The sequence below is a fragment of the Piliocolobus tephrosceles genome, chromosome 4 (assembly GCF_002776525.5).
Source record: "Piliocolobus tephrosceles isolate RC106 chromosome 4, ASM277652v3, whole genome shotgun sequence".
In the NCBI taxonomy this organism is placed as follows: domain Eukaryota; kingdom Metazoa; phylum Chordata; class Mammalia; order Primates; family Cercopithecidae; genus Piliocolobus; species Piliocolobus tephrosceles.
In genome coordinates this window covers 143,015,998-143,037,765 of record NC_045437.1, presented here as the reverse complement: position 1 = coordinate 143,037,765, position 21,768 = coordinate 143,015,998, and the positions used below count along the sequence as shown (strand labels likewise).

Genomic DNA, 21,768 nt, shown 5'->3' with positions numbered 1-21,768 from the left:
AAGTGATCAAATTCAGAAACGTTTCCCCCCATACTAATTTTTATATACTGATTTATAGAAATTGAGATTTGACTCTTGATGTAACTACTTGACTTAGACTGAGAACTAAGTTATATATAATAGAAACTTTTTTTCTGGCAAAATTATATAGAATAACACATAGTTCTATTATATTATACATTTTAAAGCCCAAAATGATCAAGTGTTTAAAATCTGCTGAACACAATATTTGCTTTCATTTTAAAGGAGAGACAAAAATACAACAATATTATATGGAGAGCTTCCCAATTACAGGCTTCTACCAGCCTTAACTTTCCTTATCTCAATAAAAGTTAGGAAGACATATCCCTTATGGAGGTTGCACAAAATTTAGTAAACATATACCGAGTGCCAACCATATTTAAGTTATTACTCTATATAAGGTTTACTGAGACTGACATATTGCAAAACTTCAGGAGATACCATTCATGTATGCTTCTGATATGGTTTGGCTGTATCTCCACCCAAAACTCATCTTGAATTGTGGTTCCCATAATCCCTGTGTGTCACGGGAGGGACCCAGTGGGAAGTGATTGGATCATGGGGCAGTTTCCCTCATGCTGTTCTCATGATAGTGAGTGAATTCTCATAAGATCTGATGGTTTTATAAGGGGCTTCCCCATTTGCTCGGCATTTCTCTCTGTGCTGCCATGCAAAGAAGGATGTGTTTGCTTCTCCTACTGCCATAATTGTAAGATTCCTGAGGCCTCCTCAGCCATGCAGAACTGTGAGTCAACTAAATCTCTTTCCTTTATAAATTACCCAGTCTTGGGTATTTCTATATAGCAGCGTGAGAACAGACTAATACAGCAAATTGGTACTGCAGAGAGTGCCGTGCTGGTATAAGGATACTTGAAAATGTGGAAGCAACTTTGGAACTGGGTAACAGACAGAGGTTGGAACAGTTTGGAAGGCTCAGACAAAACAGGAAAATATGGAAAAGTTTGGACTTTCCTAGAGACTTGCTGAATGGCTTTGACCAAAATGCTGATAGTGACATGGACAATGAAGTCCAGGTTGAAGTGGTCTCAGATGGAGATGAGGAACTTGTAGGGAACTGGAATAAAGGTGATTCTTGCTATGCTTTAGCAAAGAGCCTGGCAACATTTTGCCCCTGCCCAAGAGATCTGAGGAACTTTGAACTTGAGAGAGATGATTTAGGGTATCTGGCAGAAGAAATTTCTAAGCAGCAAAGTGTTCAAGAGGAAGCAGAGCATAAAAGTTTGGAAAATTTGCAGGCTGAAGATGCAATAGGAAAGAAAAACTCATTTTCTGGGGGAGAAATCCAAGCCTGCTGTAGAAATTTGTGTAAGTAACAAGGAGCCTGTATTAGTTCATTTTCACACTGCTGATAAAAACATACTTGAGACTGGGAAGAAAAAGAGGCTTAACTGGACTTACAGTTTCACATGACTGAGGAGGCCTCAGAATCACGGCAGGAGGTAAAAGACACTTTTTACACGGTGGCAGCAAGAGAAAAATGAGGAAGAAGCAAAAGTGGAAACCCCTGATAAACTCAGCAGATCTCATGAGACTTATTCACTGTCATGAGAACAGCACAGGAAAGACTGGCTCCCATGATTCAATTACCTTCCCCTGGGTCCCTCCCACAACACATAGGAATTCTGGGAGATACAATTGAAGTTGAGATTTGAATGGGGACACAGCCAAATCATATCAGAGCCAAATGTTAATCACCAAGACAATGGAGAATATGTCTCCAGGGCATGACAGAGACCTTCACAGCAGCCTCTTCCATCACAGGCCTGGAGGCCTAGGAGGAAAGAATGGTTACATAAGTCAGGTCTAGGGCCACCCTGCTGTGTGCAGCCTGGGGACTTGGTGCCCTGGATCCAAGCTGCTCCAGCTGCGGCTAAAAGAGGCCAAGGTATGCTCAGGCCATGGCTTCTGAGGATACAAGTCCTAAGTCTTGGCCACTTTCACATAGGGTTGAGCCTGCTGGTGCACAAGAGCCAAGAACTGAGGTTTGGGAACCTCTGCCTAGATCTCAGAGGATGAATGAAACTGCCTGAATGTCCAGGCAGAAATTTGCTGCAGGGGTGGAGTCCTCATGGAGAACCTTTGGTAGGGCAGTGCAGAAGGGAAATGTGGGATTGGAGACCCAACACAGAGTCACCACTGGGGTACTGCCTAGTGGAGCTGTGAGAAGAGGACCACTGTCCTCCAGACCCCAGAATGGTAGAGTCACCAACAGTTTGCACTGTGCACTTGGAAAAGCCACAGACACTCAACGGCAGCTGTGAAAGCAGCTGGGAGGGGGGCTGTATCCTGCAAAGTCACAGGAGCAGAGCTTCCCAGGGCCATGAGCCCACCTCTTGCATTAGTGTGGCCTGGATGTGAGATGTGGAGTCCAAAGAGATCATTTAGAAACTTTAGGGTTTAATGACTGCTCTACTGGATTTTGGACTTGCATGAGCCCATAGCCTCTTTGATCTGGCCAATTTGTCCCATTTGGAACATGTGTATTTACCCAATGCCTGTACCCCCATTCTATCTAGGAGCTAACTTACTTTTGATTTTATAGGCTCATAGGCAGAAGAGACTTGCCTTGTCTCAGGTGAGACTTTGGACTTGGACTTTTGGGTTAACCCTGGAATGAGTTAAGACTTTGGGGTACTGTTGGAAAAGAATGATTGTGTTTTGAAATGTGAGGACACAAGATTTGGAGGGATAGGGGTAGAATGATATGATTTGGCTGTGTCCCCACCCAAATCTTATCTTGAATTGTAGTTCCCACAATCCCCATCCTACTGGATGGACCCAGTAGGAAGTCTTTGGATGATGAAGGTGGTTTTCCTCATGCTGTTCTCACGATAGTGAGTGAGTTCTCACAAGATCTGATGGTCTTATTAGGGCTTCCCCCTTCATTCAACACTTCTCTCTCCTGCTGCCTTGTGAGGAAGAATGTGTTGGCTTCCCCTTCTGCCATGATTGTACATTTCCTGAGGCCTCCCCAGCCATGTGGAACCATGAGTCAACTAAACCTCTTTCCTTCATAAATTACCCAGTCTCAGGTATTTCTTCACAGCAGCGTGAGAATGAACTAATATAGCTTCTTTAAGTTGCTCAAAGTGGAAAGTGGTTGTACAAAAATAATCTCGATTTTCACTGGTACTCTGTGGGCCATAGAATAATGCCACCTCCTCAGCTCTGAAAGTTCTTCACAGTCTGGTGTGAACCTCATTTATCACAATCTATGTTATCTAAGATTTGGCTATATAAGATCTATTCACTTCCTACCTTTTCCTGTAATTGGTCTTTGCTCTTCTATCCCCCAGGCCTTTGCTCATGCTATGAATCTAATCAATAAAAGAGAAAATATACACCCATCTGTTATTACAAACGGTAGGAAAAACTCTAAAGCATATCACATTTGAACTGTAGGGTAAAGAAAATTTAAAGAAAATAATGGCAGTTAAAGTTCTGATTTGGTAGGTTGAAAGAACTGCTGCTGGCTTGAGTAGGTGTTGATGTGAGCAGAGTTGTGTTCAAGTAAGTTAAGATGGGTTACAGTAAGAAAACTTGTACAATCATTAAATAAGACAGAATCAGGCTCTAGCCTGGGTGGAAATGGTGAAGAGCAGATGTAGAGAGAATTCCAGGGTAAGAGAAGGTAATTGAAAGATCTTGGGAAGTTGTTTACATTGGTGAAAAAAACAATTAGAGAGGGACCCTTTAAATAATAGCAAGACCACAAGAAAAGAGGGTAGGAGACAGGCAAGTGAGGTGGGATGAGGGCTGAGTGGCTTGGGGAATAGAGAGGAACTAAGAAACATTTTTTACCCCAGCCATAAATGAACTAGTTTTCTTGAACATCTTACTCATAAAAAAAACCCTAAAATTTCTGGATTAACAACAATAGCAAAAGCCAATCACAGAACAAAAATAGAATTCCAGAAATACAAACAGCACAGATGGCTCTATCCTTACAGCATCAGCTAAAATGTGATGCCTATTGTACACTGGGGATAGGCAACAAATGCTAGTGTTTCAAGAGTAGGATTTTCTTTGTATGAAGGAGCTTGCATAAAATTGGGTTTCCAAAGAAAACTAAAATCAGCCTGCCCTTCCTGAAGAACACCAAGGAAAACTGTCTATTTGAACTTGGAGCTGTGTGAAGCAGAAAATTATTCTCTGGCATGGAGTCACAGGTTATCCTTCACGGTAGTATGTGACCTAAATGTACACTATCCATGTTAGTTGAAAACATATTGGCTGAAAGGCCAGTGCCCCCAACGATCAAAGAGAAGCAAATTCAAAACCTCTTTGGAGAAACACCCTTTTAATGCAGACCTCAAAACATTTCCCCAGATAAAGTTCTCAAGTGGAAAAGTTCATGGAGTGGGGGGAAACAGAAATAAAATCAGACCATTAGAGATTCAAATATTGAAATTATTTGTCATAAAGTACAAAGTATACTAAAAATAGTTAAAAATATGAAAAATATTTAAAATGAAGTGACATAAACAAAGAACTAGTGGCTATAAAAATAAATCAAACCTTTAGGAAAGAGAAAAAATAATTATAATTGAAAATTAAATGGATAGTCAACATTAGGTTAGATACAGACAAAGAGACATTTAGTGAACTAGAAAGTAGACCTAAAGAAATTATTCAATAGTAGGAATAAAATCACAGATATTTAAAATATATATGCAGGGTTAAAACAAATGGAAATCAGAGTAAGAAAGGCTAATATATATCTCATGCAGTTTCTAGGAGGAGAAAATAGGCAAGCCTGGGACAAGTTTACTAATATTTAAGGAGATACAACAGCAGCTTTAGAATTTAGCTGTCTGTAAGTGTCTCATGAGAGAAAGCCAGCTGTGTATTTGTTTCCCCATTTTGCCACTACTAAAAGCTTTGATCAGAACCAAGTCCAGATTCTCAGCCCCTAACCATAGCCAGGAATTAGCAAATTTCTGAGGGAAAAAGCAACTGCTGATCTTCAGATCACCTCTGAAGTTTCTTGCCTTTCTGGAATTTTAGTCCCCCTAATCTTCCTTTCTTTTGTAGCTCTTGGATGCCTTTAATATATAATTTTTGTAACATATCTGGCTTTTAAAATTGTTTTCAGTGGAAGAATGGAGCTGTCATGTGCTACTTCATTCTAGCATAAAGTGGAAACTAAGTCTTTGATATTTGAGCATATTCATTTGGTTGGCATATTTATGTGGTTGGAGGAAGGTATGAAAAGAAAAGTATGGTAGCTGGGAATGAGATTATGTAGAGTCCTGTAGGTTATGGTAAGAATTTGTTTTGTAAAAAAAGCTGTAAGGTCAAAATATGCTGAAGACCAATGTCATAAAGGAAGAAGTCTCAAAGAAGAGACACAAGATAAATAAAAGGAATATGATCCTGGAAAGGGAAGAGTTGGTATCCTGGGATTAGATTCAAGAAGGAGGGATCCAGAGGCAGTGAAAGAAGTTAAATTACTTTGTGATCAGATATTGGTTTGTGGTTGATTAGTGGAGACAGAATATCTTAAAGATAAAGAGAGTGCTGATTCCTTTTCCTTACCCTCATAGTTAGTGCAAGTAAGATGAAAAGCAGCCTTTACTTGAAAAAGAATCTTCTTGTGAGCAAAAGTTACCTGCTATGGTCTAAATGCTTTTATCCCCCTAAAATTCATATGTTGAAGTCTAACCCCTACAGTGACAGTATTAAGAAGAGGGGCCTTTGGGAGGTGAATAGGTCACAAAGGCTTGACCCTCATCAATCTTTGATCATTGGGAGCACTGGCCTTTCAGCCAATATGTTTTCATATTGGTACATTTAGGTACCAATTTAGATAGCGTACATTTAGGTCACACACCACCATGAAGGATGACTTGAGAATCCATGCCAGAAAATAATTTTCTCCTTCATACAGCACCAAGTTTGAATAGGCAATACAACTAGTTCCATTATGAAAGAGGCCCAAGGAGGCTTGTTTTCCCCTTCTGCCATGTGAGGATGCAGCAAGTAGGTGCCATTTATGAGGAATGAGCCCTCACAAGACACCAAATGTGCTGGTGCCTTGATCCTGGACTTATCAGCCTCAGAACTGTGAGCAATAAATTCCGTTATTTATAAATTACCCAGTGTAAGGTATTTTGTTATAGCAACCAGAATGGACTAAGACACTACTGACCACTCATTTTGCTTGCACATTCTCTCTCCATTCTTCTGATAACAGAACTGCCTTTGGTGAACCATCCCTCCTCATTCTCAGTCCATGTGATTTTAGTAGAGTGAGCTGCATTTTCCCTTCTGCTTCTTTCCTAACTGCCTGGCACAAAAGTCGAAACATGATCCAGAGCAATTGCTTACAGCAAACACAATTTTGTCTAGTGAAACTCAATTTTAGAACTTTTGATAGAACTATTTTACTGGGGTTGATGGAATATTAATCTGAACCTGCTAGTGGCTACCTTGCTAACACAAGGGAAGAACCAACACGGAAGAAACAGCTAAGCTATGAGGATGCAAAGGCATAAGAATGATACAATGGACTTTGAGGACTAGGGGGAAAGGGTGGAAGGGGGGTGAGGGGTAAAAGACTACACATTGAGTACAATGTACATTGCTCAGGTGATGGGTGTGCCAACATCTCAGAAATCACCATTAAAGAACTTATGTATAAAGAAGGAAAGAGAAATAAAGAAAGGAAGAAAGAAAGAAAAACTGAAAGAAAGAAAGAAAAAAGAGGAAAGGAAAGGAAGAAAGGAAGACAGGAAGGAAAGGAAGACAGGAAGGAAGGAAGGAAGGAAGGAAGGAAGGAAGGAAGGAAGGAAGGAAGGAAGGAAGGAAGGGAGGAAGGAAGGAAGGAAAGCAGGGAGGGAGGGACGAAGGAAGGAAGGGAGGGAGGAAAGAAGGAAGGGATGGAGGGAGGGACAGAGGGAAGAAGAGAGAGAGAACGAAAGAAAGAAAAGAAAGAGAGAAAGGAAAGAAAGAAGGAAACAAAGAAAGAAAGAAAGAAGAAAGAAAAGAGCAGAAGCCAAGGAGGAAGGAGACTGAGAGGCAGCAAGACAGAAAGTGATGATCCAAACATTGTTGAGCATGGCTCTTATTTCTATACTTTCCATTTACATGAGATAAATTATCTTTCCTGCTTATGTCAATTAGAGTTGTATTTTGGCAAACTGCAAAAGAAAGAATCCTCACAAATACACTTGGGAAACTCTGCAATAAATGGAATTTTGTTTCCAATAGGCGTTTAACAAGACATTAAAAATCCTAGAATTTCAAAGTAAAGAACCTCAGAGATTGTTTTGACTTGCCTCAAGTCCCATAGTGAGTGAGTGGTGGATCTACTGCTAAAATCCAGATCTCCTACACTTTTCTCCTCTCAAGAAGAGATAATAATACATAGTCATGTGTGATTTAATGAGAGAGATATATTCTGAGGACTGTATCTTTCGGCAATTTTGTCATCCTGTGAACATCATAGAATGTACTTATACAAACCTATATGGTAGAGCCCACTATACACCCAGGCTATATGTTATAGCCTATTGAATGATCCTAGGCTACAGATGGGTGCAGCATGCAACTGTACTTCATACTGTAGGCAATTGTTAAGTCATAAGTATTTATGTATCTAAACATACTTAAACATAGAAAAGGTGCAATAAAATACAAGATAAAAATAAACGGTACACCTGTATGGAGCACTTACTGTGAGTGCAGCTTGCTGGACTGCAAGTTGTTCTGGGTGAGCAAATAAGTGAGTGGTGAGTGAATGTGAAGACCTAGTCATCACTGTACATTACTGTAGACTTTATAAACACTGTACACTTAGGCTACACTAAATTTACATAAAAGTTTTATTTCTTCAATAAGAAGTTAACCTTAGCTTACTGTAACTTTTTTTTTTGAGACAGAGTCTTGCTCTGTTGCCCAGACTGGAGTGCATAGTGCAGTCATGGCTCACTGCAGCCTTTATCTCTGAAATTCAAGTGATCCTCCCATCTTAGCCTTCTGAGTAGGTGGGACCACAGGTGCATGCAACCATGCCCAGCTAATTTTTTTTGTAGTGACAAGGTCTCACTATGTTTTCCAGGCTGGTCTGGTGCTCCTGAACTCAAACAATCCTCCTACCTCAGCCTCAAAGTGCTGGGATTACAAGCATAAGCCACTGTGCCTGGCCTTTACTGTAACTTGTTTACTTCATAAACTTTTTTACTTCATAAACTTTTTAATTTTTAATTTTTTACTTCATAAACTTTTTAATTTTTAAACTTTAAATATTTTTGTGCTGCTATACATTTTCTTTTTTATATCTTATTATGTATATTTTTTCTATTAAACAATTGTTTTTACTTCTTAAATGTTTTGTTAAAAACTAAGACGCAAACACAAACCACACATTACCTTAGGCCTGCACAGGGTCAGGGGTCAGGATCACTAGTATCTGTCTTCCATCGCCACAGCTTATCCCACTAGAAGGTCTTCAGGGGCAGCAACATGCATGGAGCTGTCATCTCCTATACTAACAATGCCTTTTGGAATACCTCCTGAGGCTGTCTTACAGTTAACTTTTATATATAAGTAGAAGGACTATACTCTAAAATAACAAGGAAGTATGGTATAGCAAATACATAAGCAACATAGTCTTTTATTATCATTATCAAATATATACTGTGCATCATTATACGTGATATACTTTTATAGACTGGCAATGCTGTAGATTTGTTTACAGCAGTAATACCACAAATACGTGAGTAATGCATTGTGCTATAGCGTTACAACTGCTATGATGTCACTAAGCAAAAGGAACTTTCCAGCTCAATTATAATCTTATGGGATGGACCACCATGGTAGATGTGGTCCATCTTTGACAGAAACATCATACAGAAACATCATTGTGTGGGACATGGCTGTATGTTCTATTTCTCTCCTGGCCTCCTTTTACTGGGAAATTTGGTGTTAGGGAAGAGAGGAGGAGCCTCCAACATTAGAAGCAGAGCAAGGTAAAAGGAAAGACAACCAGGGAGTGAGAAATGATTCACTCTCCCAGAAGATTAAATCATCCATTAACAGTCAGCTTCTTCATGGAAAGTCAACTGGATTCCCTCTGGTAATCAATTTCCCCAGTCATTACTCAAAAGTAAAGTCAAGCAGAGGTTTCACTTCCTTAGCTTGTAAGTATCTTTGGCTGTCAATAATCATTTCTACTTGATACTGTCGTTATTCTGATTTTGTTATCTGTTATACCATACAGAAAGGCTGTATGGTGGAGTTAGGAAGAAGCTTCTCCAAAGCAGCACTTTATTTGACTGTGTTTGAAGGTAGGTAATGATAGACCCACTGGAGCTGTTTTCTGAAGGATGCAGCATTTTATAGGAAGAGAAAATAGCACTAATAATGTAGCAGAGTATGAATTACAAGGTACAAGCAAACATCTGCACACAAATCAGCCAAGATAATTTTACCTCATCAGATGCCACACTCAGGATACATGAGTGAAATCTCTTTGGAATATGTTCGTTGTTGCTGCAAAACAGAATGTTCTTTGCTTTTAAGAATAATTTTCCTCTGGTTTCTTAAAATGCCTTTTATACCAGTTAAACCCATTATGAGTGTGTGAAAAATCTGTGTTGACCAAGCTGAGTTTGAGCCATCAAATTCTAACAAAGTCACTTGTTTTCTGCATCATAAGCAGTGGAATATTGGAGTCAGGAAGGGAATTCCAGGAACCCCTTAACTCAGAGATAGTGAATGGTCAGTTGTTAAGTAAACAATAAGGCCAGGTATGGTGGTTTATGCCTGTATTAGCACCTTGGGAGGTCGACGTGGATGGATTGCTTGAACCTAGGAGTTTGAGACCAGCCTGTGCAGCATGGAGAAACCCCTTCTCTACTAAAAATACAAAAATTAGCCCAGTGTGGTGGCACACGCCTGCAATCCTAGCTACTTAGGAAGCTGAGGCCACGAGAATCATTTGAGGCTGGGAGGCAGTGGTTGCAGTGAGCCAAGATTGCACCACTGCACTCCAGCCTGGGTGACAGAGTGAGACCTGTCTCAAAACAAACAACAACAGCAACAACACACACACACACACACACACACACACAGAGAAAAAAAAAACCCAAAAAACAAAAAAAAAAGTCTGAGGTCCTGTGTGACTTGTGGCAACATCCCACAGTCTGTACTTTGGGCATCACCTTTCTGAACTGCAAAGCAAGTGAAATATATAAGGTTACTTCCAGGGCAGAAGTGCTCTGACCTTCTATCCTCAGGATAAAGTGTATGGCTGGAAGATTGGTTATGCAGTTTGTCATAAAGCATTGAAAGAAAGCAAAGCCTTAACATTATGCATAATTAAGGACTTGCAATTTAAAACTCTAGTTCTAATTTTTATGTATAAAATGAATAATGTGTTTTAAATGGACTGTTTTGATGTGGATGTGGGGAAACACTTCTGTGTTTTAGTGGGAGTATAAACTAGCACAAGCTTTCTGCAGAGTAATCTGGCCACATATTTAACAATTGAAACTGTACGTAGCCTTTGATTTAGGCACTCTGCTAGGAATTTATTTATAGGTATATTTGAACACGTGTGAAATAATTTTGTATATGGCATTATACAAATATAGTATTGAAGTACCTGAAGCAGGTAGCGAAATGCTGGAAATAACCCAAATGTTAGTATCTATAATGGAATAACTCTACAGTGGAATATCATGCAGATATTGGAAAGTAAAATTTAGATCTGACAGGAAAACCGTAAAATATATTAATAAGGAAAGACTCTTACAGAAGTGAATTCCCTCGGTTCACTGATTCAAGACAGGATCACAGGGGATGCTGGTTTTTTCCATCTTCCCCAAGACTGGAGAACCAGCAACTGCATTTTAACAAAGAGTTGACCAGCAATGCTTTTCAGTCAAGGTTGGCAAGGAAGATGCATGGGGATTCTGGCTGAAATATTGAGATATTCAAACTCCTGGACTCGAGCAATCCTTCTGCCCCAGCCTCCCAAACAGCTGAGACTATAGGCACATGCCACTGTGCCCAGCTACAAATTCTTAATTCTTAACACTTTCCATGGTCATCTGGTTTACCAGAAAAAGAAAGGAAATAATAACAATAATGCTTTAGTATTGAGTACCTACTATGAAGCATCACTAGAAATCTTTGTATAGTCTATCATTTATCCTAAAAATTATAATCTACCCAAATATTACAGATTGAGTATTTCTAATTTGAAAATCCAAAATCTGAAATGACGCTCAAAGGACATGCTCTTCGGAGCATTTCAGCTTTCAGATTTTTTGGATTAGGGATGCTCAACCAATATACTGCAAATACAGTGTTCCAAAATCTGAAAAAAATCTACAATCTGAAACACTTCAGGTCCCAAGCATTTCAAGTAGGGATATCCAATCTGTGTCTCTGTTGGTCAGATAAGAAAACTCAGACACAGAGAAGTTTAATGATTTGCCCAGAGAATGATAGTCAGTAAGGAATTAAAATTAGTACTTCTTTCTGCTGTCAAAGCTGATGTGTTTACCTGTGTGTTATACTTTCTAGGCCTTTTTTTGATGGTTATGAATCAGGAACTTTTTAATACAGGCAGTTAAACAGGCACTATAATGTAAATAACTATTAAATAATTCTAGGTACTGTGTTAAGTACTTAACTGTGTTAAGTCTTCACCAAGTGCAGTCAACATGTTGAGTCCCAGAAGGGACAGAAATGAACACGTGCTCTTAGTGATGCCTGGGACCCATGTTAGATGTGCAGTAATAAGTATTAGTACTTATTAATAAGTGCAGTGTTTCTGAAACCTCAGGCATTTTTGTAGCATCCTCACAATTTTCACTATATCCACATGCCAACTTAACATTAGTTAATTCATTTCTACTTAAATTAACTCATTTCTTTTCCTTAAAGTCCAGCTATTTTAGCCTCAGCCTAAACACCGTATCTGTTAAAAGTTGTGATATGTCAGTAATATTTTCTAGTACATGCTACAATAAGCATATTACTATGGGGGAAAATCCATTCACGTGCCATCCAACATCACACTCTGGGAAATACTAGATTAATACCACATTGTCTCAGAGTGACACAGCCCCCTCCTAGGTCCCATGAGATTTTCTTTCTTAACTTTTGTGATGTTGTTGCTCCCAGAACTGAAATATGTAGCTACCAGTGTATCCCTAACATTGGTATACTCTCCCTGGTAACATATCCTGCTCCGAAATTGATAGATTTATTCATTTTCCATCATGCACCACCCTTCCTAAACATTTGACTGACTGTAGATGTAATGCACAACAGTGGGGTTTGATACTAAATTTATGGTGAGTCAATGACTGATATGCAAATCAGATTGGCAATAGTAAGTACAGAGTCTTCTTAGCAAAATGAGTTGAAATAGATTAGGGAGGAGCCATGATTTGAACCAAATGCTTCCACAGGACAGAATATAAGTGTTTTGAGGTGGGCTACATCAACTGGTCTGAAAAAAGTCAGTTAGAAAAGAGCTTAAGCTGGATATGATGTCTCAGCATTTTCTCCAAAGATTGTAAGTGAGAGAAGAAGGCAACTTAAATTGGTATTTTATATTTATCAATAAATGTTTGCCTATTTTCTAAAAGATATCCTTAGGAGACGTTCTGGGAAGTGTGCAACTATTGAGTCAAAGAGTATGAAATTATTTTACATATTTAAATTCATATGGTGAAACTCCACAAAACTAAGATTTAAGTGACAATGGAAAATTGTCAAAACAATAAAGCTATCAAAAAATGAAAAACAAAAGAAAATGTAAAGACATGTGGACTGAAGAAAGATTCATATTTCCCTCAGCATCGAGTTTCAGACATTAACTCTCAAAGCTTGAAGATAATCCATATCACCCGAGGAGTTTGTGAACCATGCAGCAGTTAGGTTCTACCCATATAAATCTAAACTAGAAGCTCTGAGGTGAGGACTAGGCATCTTCATTTTTAGGAGGCTCCCAGGTCATTCTGATGCACACCACATTCCAAAACACTGACTTAATTAACAGCAAGTCATGTAGGAGGAGAAACAGGTTGGAATTATAATTACCAACACTTACATATTAATTATGATTAGTTTAATAATCTACAGAATAAATAGTTCTATAACCTTGTTATATTTCATTCACAGTTTTAACTTCTGTTTATTCAATTCTAATATTAACTTTCTGTTCCCCCTACCACATTTCAATGTTCCTGAAATTGAGATGCTTTTTAAAACTGATGTATGTTTTTTCCTGAAAAGATGTTAGTAAATAAATGTTACAAAATGCAATGAATTATGTGTTAATCAAAGAAATTCAACAGTTACGAGAGACCTCAAAGCCATGAAGCCATTTGTAACATTGTGGGTTCCTGGGTTCAATTTGTGAGTACTCTGAAGCCAGTGTGTAGCTCAGTTTACCTCCTGGGTGTGAACACAGGCCATTACATACCATGGCAAGCTGGCCTTACACTTTAGAGATGCAGCGACTCTCCCAAAGTAAACAACCACCTACACCTCAACAGCACATTTTGTTTCCTTGTTAAAATCATCCTCTCAGTGCATCCAATTGTTAGTGCTGGTGACGGAAGTGAAAATGTTTAAGCATGATAGTTTAATCTAAAAGGAAGTATTTTGAATAAATCAAGGAACTGAACAGTGGTAATAAATTTTACTTACTTTGTTCACATATTTGTTAAATAAATGACATAAATAGATTTATGGAGCTGTCTAGTGTTTAAGTGATATTTTATAACTGTATTATGAAAACTTAAATTACAGTAGTGGAATTGAGACACTTTCAGTATCCAATGAGAATGTTATTGGTTTGTATTATGAGACTCTTATGCATACTTGCATGTATTTGTGTATGTAAATCCAGACACACTTAAAAATATTTATGTGTACATCTATACTTACATTCATACATGCCGACAATTACATATAAAAATATTTCTCTATATAATAACAAGGATCTATAAAAGTACCTATATAAATATGTATAGGTATATATACTAATGTATCTGGTACATGTTTTAAGATATTTAAAAAACGGAATTAGGTATTTTGTATATCGATGACTTACTCTGAAGTCAGTATAAAGAAAGCAAGAGGTAAAAATATCATTCTAGGCTGGGTGGGGTGGCCCATGCCTGTAATCCCAGCACTTTGGGAGACTGAGGCGGGTGGATCACAAGGTCAGGAGTTCAACACCAGCTTGGCCAAGACGCTGAAACCCTGTCCCTACTAAAAAAAAAAAAATTAGCTGGGACTGGTGGCGCGCATCTGTAATCCCAGCTACTCAGGAGGCTGAAGCAGAGAATTGCCTAAATTCGGGAGGTGGAGGTTGCAGTGAGCCAAGGTCACAACACTGCACTCCAGCCTGGGCGACAGAGCAAGACTCCATCTCAAACAAACAAACAAACAGACAATCATCCTAGTCTTTCTTCTTTTGTTCTCCTAATCGTAGTTTTTCTTTAAGGTGCCATTGTCCTCTGTATTTCATTGTATTTATCAATGTGCATGCCTCATGTATCTATTAGGTTAGAAATTATATAAAGGCAATGATGTTCTACTTGTCTTTGAATTCTTCAATGCCTAATAGAGTGATCAGCCTGTAATAGAGGCTTAAAATCCGAAGGAGTGTTGATGAATAAATGAGTCAGGAAATATGAACAACACTATGAGTTCTTTTACTAATTACCTTCTTGAATGTGGGCAAATCATTAATTTACTCGGAATCCAGTGTACTCATCCTTACAATTACAGGGTGGGTTTGGTTATTCTTCAAGATATCATATAGATTTTTTGTTTCACATATTAAATTTTTTTCATATTCTGAATGCTTTATAACATTATTGTGATATATAGATTCTGCTGAAACATACAGTTTTATCACTGCTTCCATCAAATGTATTAGCTATCAAAAAAAGAAAGTTACGACTAAAATCAAGGGTTATAAATTTTATATACCACAAAATGTCAGGGAGAAGAAAAAGATTTAAGGAGCATAGGCTTTGTAAAATCAGTAGTCCTAGAATCTAGTCCAGACTTTACGACTTACTAGCTGAGTGACCTTCAAAAATAAATCAATTAACTTCTTAGGCTCCATTTCCTGGTCTGTAAAATAAAGATTATAATACTTGCTTTATCTCCTTCTCAGGGTTGTTGTGAGGTCCATTAATATATGTGAAAGCAGTTTATACAGTGCTGTATAAATGAAGGTTGTAGTTTTACCCCTCAATACCAATGTTTTAATGGCATTAAACTATATATTGTCATGGCACAATGAATTCAAAATTCACCAAGGATCTGCTAAAGAGAAACATAAAATGATAGATGTGATGGGAAACAGTTCTGAAATCTTAATTACATTATGCAAATGTGAGGCAATATTATTTTACATCTTGATGCAGATTTCTGAATCAGTTATAGGGATGCATTCCAAGTAGTAAAGTGTCTAGGTAACAAATGAATGTTTCTCAACAGACAGAGGAATAAAAATCTTTCTACTATTTCTTATTTAAGCCAAAAGCCTTAGGCTTTTAAATCTTTCTAAACATTATTTCCCATTGTTGAACAGATAACGTGTTAAGTGACAGTAGTTTGCAATAGTAGAGACATGAATAGATCTACTTTAAAAATTAACTTTTTAATTTTTACTCTCATGAAAACTTTGAGAACAAGGACTTAATGGCAAAATCAAATATGACCATTACTGTCAAGAAACAGATGCTTGTGTCTAGTATAAGGGGAAACATTCATCTAACCCAGAGTCTTAAAGTCATAATGAGGTAGTTGTGGCTTCTTAGAGTCATAATGAGGTAGTTATGGCTTCTTAGAGTCATTATGAGGTAGTTGGCAAGTCCACAGGAGTGATGGTAAAATGACTTACTCTATTAATTTACTCATTTATTAGTTCATTCAACAAGTATTTATTTTGCATTGGGTATTTTGCTTGGAAGTGAGACTTCAGTAGTGAATTACAGAGATAGGTTTCTTTTCTTGCCAGACCTTCCCATCAGGCAGAGAAAACAAATGTTAAAGAATAGGAAGGCAAAGGGGGTATATTGGTTAAGAGTGTAGACAGCCTAAAGAGAGAGACACTTATGGGATTTGGGGGCAACCTAATTTTATTAAGTCTCAGTTTCCCCATCGGTAAAAACAGAGTAGTGTCATCACTGATCTCAAGGGTCTTTGAGAAGATTCATAGTGTGTAACCCACAGTAATTTTTTTTTTTTCTTTTTTTGAGACAGAATCTTGCTCTTGTTGCCTGGCTGGAGTGCAGTGGAGCTATCTTGGCTCACTGCAACTTCCGCCTCCTGGGTTCAAGCAATTCTCCGACCTCAGCCTCCCCAGTAGCAAGGATTACAGGCGCATACCACCACACCTGGCTAATTTTTGTATTTTTGGTAGAGACAGGGTTTTGCCATGTTGGCCAGGTTGGTCTTGAATTCCTGACCTCAGGTGATCCACCTGCCTCGGACACTGCGCCCAGCCCATAGTAAATTTCTAAGAAATGTAGACTTTATAGGGTTGATAAAGATATCTTTATCAATTATACACCTTTAAACCAGTTAAATAGTCTTAATGCTGTGTTAGAACATTCTACAAGGAATCTTGCTTTATTCATGTCTTAGAATCTGAATATTTATGCCATGTTGTACTTTGAACTCTGTTTTCAGATCCAAGTGTCCCACATTCTCACCTGGGCTTTGTCACCTGTCTTCTCTTCTGGCCTGCCCTTCTTGTCTACAACCCACACTCACTCACAGAAGTCATGATTTCCAGCCACTCCAGGAAATAACTGCACAGGCCACCTGATCAAGGTTCCCATGGGAGTTCTTCAGCCCAGGGAAAGGATTCTGTCAATTTTCTTTTTTCTTTTTTGTAACAAAGCAATTTACCCTCTCTAAGTCTCAGTTTCTGCATTCATTAAATGACAGGATTTAATGTGACAGTGCCTTTTTAAAATCCATTGTTTTATAAATTCCTGTTTCTCTCTGTTTTTGTAAGATTTATTTTGGTGTGAAAATGATGACATTTTACATACAGGACTCTTCTAAAATCATGTGAAACCCATTGAAAAAATAGCAGCAAATAGGCCAGGGAACAAATTTTAGAGTCCTTCCACTAACAGTATTACAGAGGGCTGCATTCTCATCTCTTTGTGTGGCTTTCACACATTATAAAATTGCTTTGCCAATATCGCTTAGTGGAGGCGGGGGAGGGGATATTTTAAAACCAGGAATTGGATGTTTCACTTGGTTGCTCCCTCATCCATCTTAATTTTGACATCATAAACACCCAGCACCCACCCCTTCCACTCTGATGGAAAGAATAGCTATGCCTATGAATGTTTAAAAGCAAAAATGGAAGGGCATACATTTTACTTCAAACACAGACACTTCTCATCCTCTTTCTCAAGTAAAAGCCTAAGTAGTAACCTTTTAGAGAATGCTAAGAATTGAAATAAATTCTTTGTTGAGTTCATAAATCCAAGTAATTCTAGTAAGTCAGGGTTCCTTTAAGGAATATGGGTAACGATTTAAAAATACGTTAAGGGAAAGGAACTGCTAAAACCAGCAACCTCCATAAATAAACCACATCCTGAATATTAATAATATATTGTATAAAAATCATGAGATACATTTTATGTTTCAGATATCTAGAGCCAGAAATGATACAACGCAGCTAGACCAGATTTTTTTTTTTTAATTTCAAGGATCATAGAATTAGTATACCTTAATTATATGAATACAAAATTGCTTAACATTTGTTTAATTTCTTTGGCAGTTTATAAATTAGGAAGACTTTTTTGTAAATGTGAGCCTTTCACTAACATCAAGGTTCCATTTTTTATGTAAGACATTTTTTGAACAAAAAGTGACAATATTAGAAAAAACAATAAAAGCTAAACTTCATTGAACATTCACTGTATACCAGGTACTATTCTTGGGGCTTTAAATGGATCAATTTACTTAAAACAGCCTAATGAAATAGGTAATCCCCCTTCTTAATGAGTAATAAAACTGTAGGAAATGATACAATTTTAAGTACATATGAAATTCTACTTAATTAATGGCAGACTGGGTAATTCTGGACAATCGCCAACCAGTAAAGACAATTTGAAAGCCTAGGAGAAAAACCACAAATTTTAAAAAGCATTAAAGAACAAATGAGATTATAAAGAATTACCAGGCTGAGATCTGAGGGTACATAAGAGACCACAGCCAAGAACATAGAGCACTATGGGACTTTTGCTCTGGTGATATTTGCTGATCCAGGAGAGATGGCTAAGAGGCTGAACTGAGGTTTTGACAGACTAATGGGAGCTAGACAGAAAAAGGTGGTGTCTAGGTAGGCTTGATTATTATTCTTGTTTTGGGCTGGGACTTCAGAGTGCCACATTCTAATGGCAAAGGCAAAGCAAAAGTAAATGAGTACTCATAACGACTGCAGCCCGACTGTAAGTCATCTGGATGACCTAGACAATCTGAAACCCTCTGTTTAGATCAAAGTAATTCCAGATTGCTATTGCCTACAAGCTGGAAAAAGCAAAAGACACCTGACTTGGGACACCCAAATAACTTCTACTAGCAATAATTGAAACACCATACTCCACACACAATAAAAGGTAACCAAACACATGAGGAGATGAGACAGCACGAGTAAGAACCAGCAGAACCAAAAGACAACAGAAACACACAAAGACTTCAAATACTGTAGCCATTACAAAGGTTCTGTAAAACAGTCATGCCTATTTCAGGGGATAAAAGTCAGGCATGAAAAATTTGAAAGGCAACCTGAAAATATAAAAAGTGATATGATATAGACAATTTGGGAAAGAACAAAATAGAAGCTATAAAAAAGAAAAACATAACAACCAAAATTAAGAAATCAATAGACGAGTTCATTGGAATTTAGGTGTAACAGAAAAGAGAATCGGGTAATGAAAAACAGGTCGAAAGCATGGAAAGAGCAAAAGATGGAAATGATGCAAGAAAAGAAAGAAAGTGAAAGACATCAAAACACAGCCTGGAAGTCTGCCATATATTCAGTAGAGCCTTAAAAGAATCCAAGAGACAGAATGGGGCTGAGGCAATGATGGAAGCGCTAAAGGCTAAATTTTTTTTAGAACTGATGAAACATATCTATACATGGAGTCAAAAATCCCAATGAATACCAGCAATAATTGCAGACAAAGAGGAAATCTTAAATGCTATCTGAGAAAAATAGATGACTAGCCTATTAAAAAAACAAAACAAAACAAAACAAAAAAACCGTTAAACTGAGAGCTGACTTCTCAACAGCAACATAAGAAGCAGGAGACAGTGGAATATTTTTAATACGTTGAAAGAAAGTAACTACCCAAATTTGAATTCCATACCCACTGAAAATGTCCTTCAAGAATCAAGGTGAAACAAAGATGTTTTAGATGCACACTAAAGAAAAATCTAAAGGATGTTATTTAGACAGAAGGAAAATGATACAGAAAAATACAAGGAATGAGGAAAAGTGATATCTGGGCAAATGTAAAAGAACATGGATTATTTAAAAATATGAATATATTTTATGTATAATTATAATCACAAAGTGATAGCATCTAATTCTGTAACTCAAGAACAGTAAATGTGGTTTTAAGGGCTAGAAGGAACATAAATGTATTTATTACAATTATTCTTTGATAAGAGAAGAATATGTTATAATTACTAGAATTAACACAAAGATTAGTCTGTAACTTCTAAGTTAATAGAAGAAATTGAATGATTAAAAAATTTCCTGTTGATTCAAAATAAATCAATAAAGGAAGGAGAAAGAAATTAATATAGAGCCATTTGGGCAGACAAAAAACATAATGAGATAGGAGATTTAAATCTAAAATCAGTAATTGTATTAAATTTAGGTAAATATATCAATTAAAAGATAGAAATTGGCACGCTGGGAAAAAATAAGTAAACAAAGATAAAATTATATGTTCTCTAAAGAGCCTTCCTATTAATATACACATATAAAATAATTAAATATATATATTATTCATGTTACTATATTATACATAACATAAAAACAAAATTGAAAGCAACCTGTGATGGTTGTATTAATACTAGGAAAAAAAGATTTTACTAGAACAAATAGGATAATTCATAATGATAAAATTCCATTTCCCCTTGGAAGACATGCTAATTCTAAATTTGTATGTATATATTAATACAACTTCAAAAAACTTAAAGGAAAAATTGATCAAATTATAAAGAGAAATAGACAAGTCCATAGTCTTACTAGGAGGTTTTTTCTAAAACATTCATCTCTGAGTAAAACATATACCCTACAAGACATAACATGCATCATATCATATCTAATGATATTGTTTTAAATAATATTTCTTTCATACTAAAGTGTGGGAGGAAATATGGGTATCACCTTCCTGACAGTTTCCCATGGCTGGGACCTCTTAGGAAGCAGTCTCCCTAGAGTACTTCAAAATAATTATGAAATACTTACTTCCTTTCAAAAGGTGTCACTCCTGTTTACTCTGGGTGTTCATAAATAATTTACAATACAAAAGTATTTGGTGGTGTGACATTTTAAAGACAAGAAACAGAATGATTCCTAAAGGCTTCTCCGTATCTGTAACATTTTTAAAAAAATCAACTGATTGCTGTTTGTAATCTCTCCCTGACTTTGCTGCAAATGACTAATCTTAGTATTTTCCTTCTTGTTGCAATTCTCACCTTGATGATTTTATAAATACCTGTGCAATCATTTAAGGATGCTTTCATAACTTGCTATCATAGGATTCAGGTTTGTCTCTTGCTCTTTTTAGTTATTCCTCTCCCTGTATTTTCTCCTCTTAACTCCCCTTCTCCACTCTTGTTTTCTTTGTTTCTGATTACCTGCTTTGTACGTGGGAGGTTCCGTGTGTAAGTAGTAGCTTTTTCCTAAAAATTCCTCTTATGACTTCCCAAATGTCTAAATCCTTGAGGATTTGCACCAATGAGTTCCAAAATGTCACAAGCTAAAATTTAGTTATATTTTGTCTCATTGAGTGAAGAGTATTTGAGCTGTGGTTTTAAAAACACATGACCAGCCCCAGCAAAGTGTAGCTAATGAGAGTTGCATGGGACAATATCAGTCGTAGAAGGAAGGTGATAACACTTTGGTATTATTAGAAATGAAATGAAGAAGAAACTAAATCATCTGATACTGAAGATGACAAGTTTGGTGTTTTGTTCGATGAAACAAGACTACCTATCATTTACTGTTATCTTGATGCCAAGGTAATTAATGTTCTTAAAAAGTTATCTCACTTAAAAAAATCAGAGATAGAAAAGAAAGTGCACTTCCATTCCATTCTCTTTTTTTTTTTTAAATCCCTCTGCAACCCCATTTCATGTGGTTATTGCAGGAGAGAATACATTGCTTTTACAAAACGAGTATAGTTACACAACATCAGCAAAGCATTTTTGGCAGATGAAAAATAAGAGTATCATGTTATTAATTACATTTTGAATTTCTAAAAATTTAATCATGCATCATTAACACTGTATTGCAACTAAAGGAAATAGTGAAAAACTTAGAATACTGTATATATTTTGCATTTCACTAGTAGGGTTGGCTTTCTTAAGCTACTTGGCCTTTATGTCCTGTTCATCTTATTTTAACATATGATCAGAGAGAATACCATATATCCTACATGATCAGATACAAAAAAAATCTAGATATACATATAT

The 21,768-nt window shown here is 37.0% G+C and overlaps 1 protein-coding gene across 6 annotated transcripts in view; it reads right to left on the bottom strand.

Moving 5' to 3' along the window:
• Positions 1-21,768, bottom strand: part of JAKMIP2 (janus kinase and microtubule interacting protein 2) — a 188,108-nt gene that overhangs the window by 107,019 nt on the left and 59,321 nt on the right. Inside the window, exon 2 of one of the 6 annotated variants that reach the window (XM_023226956.1) lies at positions 3,301-3,359. The exons of the other annotated variants lie outside the window; for them this stretch is intronic. The gene's annotated coding sequence lies outside the window, so the exon portion shown is untranslated. The remainder of the gene's footprint in view (positions 1-3,300; positions 3,360-21,768) is intronic. 6 annotated transcript variants of the gene reach the window in all.